This window comes from Trichechus manatus, unplaced genomic scaffold (assembly GCF_000243295.1).
Source record: "Trichechus manatus latirostris isolate Lorelei unplaced genomic scaffold, TriManLat1.0 scaffold00007, whole genome shotgun sequence".
Lineage (NCBI taxonomy): Eukaryota > Metazoa > Chordata > Mammalia > Sirenia > Trichechidae > Trichechus > Trichechus manatus.
Window position 1 is genome coordinate 18,137,337 of NW_004443943.1, and position 10,788 is coordinate 18,148,124.

Below are 10,788 nucleotides of genomic sequence, written 5' to 3' on the forward strand. Positions count from 1 at the left end.
AAGGTTTTTTTTTTTTTTTTTTTTTACCAGTTTCTACAGTCTGAAATTGTTCACACATGCAATCACGATGCATTGATAATTATTGGTAGACTGGAATGCAAAAGTTGGAAACAAAAAAGAAAGAATGGTAGTTGGAAAATATGGCCTTGGTGATAGAAATGACACCAGAGAGGCATGATAGAATTTTTCAAGGCCAATTACTTATTCATTGCAAATACCTTTTTTCAACAACATAAATGGCAACTATACACATGGACCTCACTGGATCAAAAACACAGGAATCAAATCAACTACTTCTGTGGAAAGAGATGATGGAAAAGCTCATTATCATCAGTCAGAACAGGCTGATAAATTTTTGGTCTGTGGGACAGACTGTAAATTGCTCATATATAGTTCAAGTTGAAGCTGAAGAAAATTAAAACAAGTCCATGAGAGCCAAAGTTCGACCTTGAGTATATCCCACCTGAATTTAGAGACCAACTCAAGAATAGATTTGATGCATTGAACACTAATGACTGAAGACCAGACGAGTTGTGGGATGACATCAAGGACATGATAACAAAGAAAGCAAAAGGTCATTAAAAAGACAGGAAAGAAAGAGAAGACCAAATTGAATGTTTGAAGAGAGTCGGAAACTTGCTCTTGAATGTAGAGTAGCTAAAGCAAACAGAAGAAATGATGAAGTGAAAGAGCTGGACAGAAGATTTCAGAGGGCAGCTCGAGAAGACAAAGTATTATAATGAAATGTGCAAAGCCCTGAAGGTAGAAAACCAAAAGGGAAGAACGCACTTGGCATTTCTCAAGCTGAAAGAACTGAAGAAAAAGTTCAAGCCTTGAGTTGCAATTTTGATGGTTTCTATCGACAAAATACTGAATGACGTAGGAAGCATCAAAAGAAGATGGAAAGAATGCCCAGTCACTGTATACCCAAAAAAAATTGGACAATGTTCAACCATTTCAAGAGGTAGCATATGATCAAGAACCAATGGTATTGAAGGAAGAAGTCCAAGCTGCACTGAAGGCAATGGAAAAAAACAAGGCTGCAGGAATTGACTGAATACCAATTGAGATATTTCAGCAAATGGGTGCAGTGGTGGAGGTGGTCACTCGTCTATGCCAAGAAATTTGGAAGATAGCTACCTGGCCAACCGACTGGAAGAGATCCATATTTGTGCCATTTCAAAGAAAACTGATCCAACAGAATGAGGAAATTATCGAACAATATCATTAATATCACATGCGAGTAAAATTTTGCTGAAGATAATACAAAAACGATTGCAGCAGTACATTGACAGGGAACTGGCAAAAATTCAAGCCAGATTCAGAAAAGGATGTGGAAAGACAGATATCATTGCTGATGTCAGATGGATTCTGGATGAAAGCAGAGAATACCAGAAAGATGTGTTTCATTGACTATGCAAACGCATTGGACTGTGTGGATCATAACAAATTATGGATAATATTGTGAAGAATGGGAATTCCAGAACACTTAATTGTGCTCATGTGGAACCTGCACATAGACCAAGAGGCAGTCATTTGAATATAACAAGGGTTACTGTGTGGTTTAAAATCAGAAAAAGTGTGTGTCAGGGTTGTATCCTTTCATCATACTTGTTTAATCTGTATGCTGAGCAGATAATCCGAGAAGCTGGACTATAAGAAGAAGAAAGGGGCATCAGGATTGGAGGAAGACTCATTAACAACCTGCAGTATGCAGATGACACAACCTTGCTTGATGAAAGTGAAGAGAACTTGAAGCACTTACTGAAGAAGATCAAAGACTATGCTCTTCAATGTGGATTACACCTCAACATAAAGAAAACAAAAATCCTCACTAGACCAATAAGCAACATCATGATAAATGGAGAAGGGATTGAAGTTGTCTGAGATTTCATTTTACTTCAATCTACAATCAACACCTATGGAAGCAGCAGTCAAGAAATCAAATGATACATTGCATTGGACAGATCTGCTGCAAAAGACCTTTTAAGTGTTAAAAAGCAAAGATGTTACTCTGAGGACTAAGGTGCGCCTGATGCAAGCCGTGATGTTTTCAGTCACTTCATATGCATATGAAAGCTGAACAATGAGTAAGGAAGACCAAAGAAGACTTGATTCGTTTGAATTATGGTGTTGGTGAAGAATATTGAATATACCATGGACTGCCAGAAGAACAAACAAGCCTGTCTTGGAAGAAGTACAGCCATAGTGCTCCTTTGAAGTGAGGATGGCGAGACTTCATCTCATGTACTTTGACGTGTTATCAGGAGAGACCAGTCCCTGGAGAAGGACATCATGCTTGGTAAAGTAGAGGGTTTGTGAAAAAGAGGAAGACCCTTGAAGACATGGATTGACTCAGTGGCTCTAACAATGAACTCAAACATAGCAACCATTGTGAGGATGGCACAGGACCAGGCAGTGTTTCATTCTGTTGTACGTAGGGTAGCTATCAGTCAGAACTGACTGGATGGCACCTAACAACAACCACAACAACCTGACTGGTTTCTGGAGGATTACATTTATACACATTTATACACCTGGGCCAAAGTATGATCTTTAAGGTGAGGGAGTGATTCTTGTCTCATCAATAAGTCATATTTAAAGCCTGCCTATTTGGTTCAATACTCTTCTCTGCCAGTGCTTCTCATGAGTTACTACGCGTACAAATCACTGGGGATGGCGTTAAAATGCAGATTCTGATTCAGTCAGTCTCTTGTGGGCCCTGAGATTCTGAATTTCTAACAGACTCCCAGGGGATGCTGCTGGTCTTCAGACCACACTTAGAGAAGCAAGGTTCTGGCTAACAGTTCTCAACCGTGCTTGCACATTAGAATCATCTGTGGCTTTTAAAAAAATACTGGTATCTAAGTCCTATCCTCAGTGATTCTGACTTAATTAGTCTAGGATAGGGCCTGGTGATGATGTATAGATATAGATGTGTTTATGCAAATAGAGTTGAGAACCAGTGTTGTGAGTGCATACTTTTTTTTAACTCAGGCAAAGATCTTCCTGTGTGAATTTTATAGCAAACCAGGAAGCACCATATATAGACTTTATGATGTGAATACACCTTCTTTATGGGTATAGTACGTGGAGAAGGAATTGCTTTTGGATTGCTAGGTTCCTGGTAGATGAGGTGAAGGTGGCTATCAGGGGAACAGACTGAAAAAGAAAAAAACGTCTTTTTATGAAGAACCCAGATATACCGCCTGATACAGGAAGGAGATTTGAAGTGATGAATAAATGCAAAGTTGGTATCTCTTCATTCATGGGATCCTTGTATTTTTGTTTTGTCAATTATTTAGAAAATTTTAGAGCATTTTCTATACATTTACTTTTAAGAATTAACTTGCCCTAAATTGAGTGATTTAGCACTCTTCTGAAGGGACCATTGTTGTTCTCAGGCACTTTCAGTGCTAGTGGCAGATTGCTGACTTGATTTGCTCAAAAATCATAGTCTTTAGCTCAGTTCAAATGTTAATTGTTTTATTATTACAAAGATGATCTCTGAGACAGAGGCAATATGTATATTAAAATTATATTAATTATGATTTATTGGAAAATAAAGCTTTAAAACTGTTCGATTAAAATTATAATTGTGCTGATAAAAAATTGGAATCATCTCCTCTGCCTTTCTATCATTCAGTCATAAAATAGAACCTTGATTTTGTTTCCTTGACATTATCCTGTCTACCTGGTGGCCATTGACTTCAGTCACATTCTTATTATTTCTCATTCATTGTAATTTCCCAAGTGGACCTTGCTGTCTCCAGTCTTGCTCATTACATTCCTTCTGCCAAAGTCACCTTTTGTGGAGGTGAATCTATGATTCCACTTGTCTGAGGATAATGTCCAAATCTTCAGAGTGGCATGTGGTTCTCTGACATGGCCCTACTATTTCTCTACCCTCCTTACCTGCCACTTTCCTAGATAGTAGTTTATTCATTCTTTAGCTGAGAATGAGGATTTGGGAGAGAATATTGGAGGCTTGAAAAGAAAGGCAAAGGCATGAAACAGTGGTTTAGGAGAGTGGGAGAATGAATAGCACTGGGGAAATGGAGTATGATTGTTGGGCAGCATTAAAGGGCTTCTGGGGTGGGAGATTATGTATTTAAAGTGAGATCAGGTAGGAGGATGGCTCAAGGTGACAGCATAATCAGGCACCACTTAACGTCCCCCTTACAACAAAGACTCAAGAAAACAAGTGAAACAGATACAGATGACATATTTGGAACCTGAGCCTCAAACGGAAGGCTGAAGAATCAGACTGAGTGCCTAGTGGGAGGAGAGAATGTACAAAAACAGTGGACATGGAGAATTACGGATTATCAGCGCCCTGCCAGCTGGACCTGCCCAGCGTGGCCATGTTGAGACAAAGCAAAAACCATTCCCAGATGAGGAGCACAGGAATGCAACTCCATGGAACTCATACAGGAGACAGAGAAAATGAATAAACCAACCTGGAATGAAACAAAGTAAGCAGATTACGAGCTGGATCAACCAAAGGAAAGTACAGGAAGGCAGGTGAGAACCTCAGTGATCCTGGTGACCACAGAGAAGGGAAGGAGCCAGGAACAAGGGACAGGACTACTCACCAGCGGGGGTGCCTGATCATTTGGACAGGAAACACCAACTGAATAGTAAATCCATAGAATAACACATAGAGATAGCTAACCAGCCAGCCTCTGTGCAGTGCCCCACCCATACCCAACCAGCTAAAGCCCCCATAACCTGGTACTACCAGGCAGGAGCCTCTCTGCACCCACATCCACAATCAGGCAGGAGCGCTCCCCACCAAGTGAAGGGAGCACTCATCCCCTCCACGCTCCCCCCATGTGTGCTCGCAAACTGGCAGCACACCCCACTACCCTGCCCCCCATGCTGGAGGACTGCAGATTGGCAGCAAGACCACCGCACCATGCACCCGTAGACTGGTAGCGACCCCTCCACTGCTTCACATATCTGCAGACGGGCAGCCGCGCGTCCCCCGTGCTGCGTACCTGTGAATGGGGGGCTTGCTTTCTGAACTGTATGCCCATGAACTGACAGCAGCCCTTCCTCCATGCAGCGCTTGCAGACCAGAGTTGTGACCTCCAAGCTGCATGCCCGTGGATGGCACAGCCAGGCGGCTGGCAGGAGTGCCCACTGTACTCACTGCACTCACCTGTAGGTGACCTGCAGGACCACTCTCCACACCTGCACCTGGTGATGTGCCTCTGCCCAGGGACAGACAGGCAGATCACTACCCACCTACCACCCCCCACCCCCATCCAGACACTAGCAAGCACAGTTCCCCCATACCTGCACTTAGACCCCTTGATCTCTCATCACCTACTGAGATGCTAATTCGAGCCTGCCCAGAGGGCCTTCCCCATCCATTTTGGTAGCACCACCTCCCTGTAACTACAAAGATGACCTCCCCTTCTCTCCAGCAGATGCACTAACTGACAACACCAGTGCAGAAGGACCATGCTGTCCCACAAGAGCTGTGGAGGGACCCTGACCAAGCAACAGTTGCCACCTCACATCAGGGAAGGGACCTGCTCTGATACCTCCACTCAGTTCTGTAAGGGAAGACATACACACCTATAAATAAATAAACACCTTAATGCATTGGAGACAGCAGGCAACAATAAACCATATGAAGAAACAGGATAAGATGGATCAAACAAGTGAGCAAAATAAAGCTACAGAAAACCTTCCAGAGGAAGAACTGATAATAGAACTACCTGACAAGAAGTTTAAAAGACTAATATTTAGGCTCCTCAGAGATCAAGGAAAACATAGAAAAAAAATCCAGAAGAATTCAGGAAAACAATACAAAAGCAAAATGACAAACTCAACAGACAAATAGAAAGCATACAAAAACAAGTCGAAATTCAGAAGCTTAACAATAAAATATCAGAAATAGATAATTTAATGGAAGGATACAGAAGTAGAATTGAATCAATGGAAGAATCTGCAAAGTAGAGGAGAAATCTATTGATACTAATTTGTTTGAGGAACAATCAGAGAAAATACTAAAGAAATACAAAGAAAGCCTAAAGGTTATGTGGGACACCATCAAGAGGAATAATTTGCGCATAATAGGAATTCCAGAAGAGGAGGGGAGAAAAAGGCAGAAAGTACGGAGAGAATTTTTGAAGATATATTGGCAGAAAACTTCCCAAATATGATGAAAGATGAGAAGATTTCCATCTAAGAAGCTCAACAAACCCCATACAGGATAGACTCCAAAAGAAATTCACCAAGACATGTCAAAATTAAACTTCCAAAACCAAAGACAAAGAAAGAATTTTGAGAGCAGCTTGTCAAAAGTGAAATACCACCTACAAAGGGGCATCAGTAAGGCTAAGCACTGATTTCTGGTCCAAAACCATGCAGGCAAGAAGGCCATGGGATGACATATACATAGTCCTGAAAGAAAAGAATTGCCAACCAGGAATCATATTTCCAGCAAAATTGCCTTTCAAAAACGAAGGTGAAATTAAGACATTCCCAGACAAGCAGAAATTTAGGGAATTTGTAACAACCAGACCAGCCCTACAGGAAATATTAAAGGGAGTCCTTTGGACAGAGATCTAATGACACCAGTCAATAACCTGAGAAAGACACATGACAGCATCACACAGATACCAGCCCAGGTAAAGACTCCACAAAAGTAAAATAAAGCTGCAAAATTGATTACAGGGAACCAGAGATACTAAGTTGTAAATGTTGACAACTTCAGACCAAAAGGGGGAATGAATGGTGTAGTTATAGAACTTCCATATGGAGAGGAAGTCAATGCGATTTCAAGATATAGCAGACTGTTTTAAATACAAGAGAATAAAGGTAAACTTCAGGGTAACCACAAAGAAAATTAATAAACCTACTCACCAAAACAAAGAAGACGCAAAAACAATAACAGATGATAGGAAAAGAAGATCCATATACAAAGAACTCAGCACAGAAAAAAACAACAAAGAATCTGTCAACAATACACACGCACACACAAAATAACAAAATGGCAGCAGTGAACTCACACCTATTGATAATCACACTGAATGTATATGGATTAAATGCACCAGTCAAGAGGCAGAAAGGATTTAAAAAAACATGACCGATCAATGTGTTGTCTACAAGCAACATACCATAGACACAAAGTCATAAATAGGTTAAAAATCAAAGGATGGAAAATAATATACAAAGCAAAGAGTCACCAAAAGACAGCAGGAGTGGCAGTATTAATTTCTGACAAAATAAACTTTAACTCAAAATCTATTATAAGAGACAAAGAAGGACCTTATATAACGATTAAAGGGTCAAATCAACAAGAAGACATAACAGTAAATTTTTATGCACCCAGTGCCAGAGCTACAAAATTTATAAAACAAACTCTAACAGAGTTGAAGAAAGAAATAGACAGTTTTACAATAATAGTAGGAGATTTCAACACACCACTTTCAATGTTGGAGAGTACAACCAGAAAGAAGATCAACAAAGACAGAGAAGATCTAAACAACACTCTTAATCAACTTGACCTCAGAGACATATGTAGAACACACCACCCCACAGCAGCACAATACACATTCTTCTCCAATGCACATGAAACATTCACCAGAATAGACCATATTTTTGGCCACAAAGCAAGACTCAGTAAATTTAAGAAGATCAAAATTATGCAGAACATCTTCTCTGACCATAACAATTTAAAATGAGAGATCAACAACAGGAAGATCAAGGAAAATAAATACATGAAACTAAGTAACACATTACTAAAAAATTATTGAATCATAGAAGAAATGAAAAATGAAATAAAAAATACTTAGAATCAAATAAGAGTGAAAACACAAAATACCAGAATCTTTGGGATATAGAAAAGCAGTGCTCAGAAGAAAATTTATAGCAATAAATGTACACATTAAAAAAGAAGAAAGATCCAAAATCAACAACCAAACCTGACAAATTGAACAAATAGAGATGGAAGAGCAAAAAAGGACCAAAGGTACCAGAAGAAATATTAGAGCAGACATAAATGAAATAGAAAACAGAAAAATAGTAGAATCAACAAGACTAGAAGTTGGTTCTTTGAGAGGAGCAATAAAATTAGCAAACTACTGGCCAATTTGACAAAGGAAAAATGTGAGAAGCAAATAGCCAAAATAACAAATGAAACTGGAGACTTTACAACAGAGCCAGCCGAGATAGAGGATTATAACAGAGCGCTATGAAAAGTTGTACTCCAAATTTGAAAACCTAGAAAAAATGGACAAATTTCTAGAAACACACTAAGTATCTAAACTAAATCAAATAGAAGTAGAAAACATAACAAAAGAAGAGATCAAAGATGTCATCAAAAAGCTCCCCCCGCAAAAAAAAAAAAAAGAAGAAGAAAAAAAAGTCCTGGCCCAGATGGCTTTACTGGGGAACTTTACCAAACATTCAGAGAAGAGTTAACACCAATTCTGCTCAGACTCCTCCAAAACATAGAAAAGGAAGGAATACTCCCAAACTCATTCCATGAAGCGAGCATCACTCTTTTACCAAAGCTAGGTAAAGACATCACAAAAAGGAAAATTACAAATCAAAATCCCTCGTGAATATAGACGTAAAAATTCTTAACAAAATTCTAGCCAACAGGATCCAACAGCATATCAAAAGAATAATATATCATGATCAGGTGAGATTCATACTAGGTATGAATCATTAGAAAATCAATCAATGTAATCCACTACATAAATAAAACAAAGGAAAAGAATCACATGGTCATCTCAATTGATGAAGAAAAGGCATTTGATAAAATTCAACACCCTTTCCTGATAAAACTCTTAGCCAAATAGGAATAGAAGGGAAATTTATCAGCATAATTAAGGCCATATATGCCAAACCAACAGCCAGCATTTGTTTCAGTGGAGAAAGGCTGAGAGCCTCCCCTTTGAGAACAGGAACAAGACAAGGATGCCCACTATACCACTGTTATTCATTCAGTGTTGTACTGGAAGTCCTAGCCAGAGCAATAAGGCAAGAAAGGGAAGTAAAGGGTATCCCGATTGGAAAGGAAGAAGTAAAATTACCCCTATTCTCAGATGACATGATCCTATGCATAGAAAATCTTAGAGATTCCACAAAAAAAGCTACTGGATCTAATAGAAGGATTCAGCAATATGACAAGGAACAAGATCAACACACAAAAATCAGTTGGTTTTGTCTACACCGACAAGGGGAAATCAAGAAAACAGTACCATTTACAGTAGCCCACAAAAGGATAAAATACCTACTAATAAACCTAATCAGGGATGTAAAAGACTTGTACAAGGAAAACTATGAAACATTACTTCAAGAAACTAAAAGAGATCTACACAAATGGAAAAACATTCCATGCTCATGGACTGGAAGACTCAACATTGTGAAAATGTCAATACTACCCAAAGCAATCTATAGATACAGTGTAATCCTGATCCAAATCCCAACAACATTCTTTAATGAAATGGAAAAACTAATCACCAACTTTATATAGAAAGGAAAGAGGCTCTGGAGAGCCAAAGCAATAATGAAGAAGAAGAACAAAGAAGGAGACCTCACACTTCTTAATCTCAAAACTTAACTGTATAGCCACAGTAATAAAAACAACCTGATACTGGTTCAATGACAGATACATTGACCAATGGAATAGAATGGAGAACTCAGTACTAAATCCATCTATCTATGGGCAGCTCATCTTCAACAAAGGGCCAAATTCCATTCAATGAGGGGAAGAAACAGTCTCTTTAACAAATGGTGCTGGAAAAACTGTATATCCGTTTGCAGAAAAATGAAACAGGATCCCTACCTCACCCCATACACAAAAACTACCTCAAAATGGATCAAAGACCTAAATGTTAAATCTAAAACTATAAAGTTCCTGAAAGATAACACAGGGACAAAACTAGGGGACCTAATTTTTGGCATAAATAGTCTATTAAACACAACTACAAAGGCATGAACAACAGAAGACAAGTTAGATAACTGGGACCTTCTACAAATTAAATACTTATGCTCATCAAAGGCTTTACCAAAAGAGTAAAAAGAGAACCTACAGACTGGGAGAAAAATCTTTGGCAACGACATATCTGATAAGGGTCTAATCTAAAATATATAGAAAACTTCAGCAACTCAACAACAAAAGGACAAACAATCCAATCAAAAACTGGGTAAAGGGTGTGAATAGACACTTCACCAAAGTCAGGTGGCTAACAAACACATGAAAAGATGCTTGCGATCATTAACCATCAGAGAGATGCAAATCAAAACTACAATGATATACCATCTCATTCCTGAAAAAATGGCACTGAAAAAAAAAGAAAAAACAACAGAGAACAACAAATGCTGGCAAGGTTGTGGGGAGATTGGAACTCTTATAAACTGGTGGTGGGACTGTAAAATGGTACAACTACTGTGGAAAACGGTGTGGCACTTCCTCAAAAAGCTAGAAATACAAATACCTTATGATCCAGCAATCCAACTCCTAGGTATATATCCAAGAGATATAAAAGCAGTGACACAAATAGATATAAACAGACCTATGTTAATTGCAACATTATTCACAGTATCAAAAAGATGGAAACATCCTAAGTGCCAATCAGTGGATGAATGGCTAAACAAATTGCGGTACATACAGACAGTGGAATACTACACAACTATAAAGAATAATAATGAGTCTACAAAACATAATATGGATGAATCTGGAGGACATTATGCTGAGTGAAATAAGTCAATCACAAAAGGACAAATATTGTATAGTCTCACTTTTATAAAAAGTCAAGAATA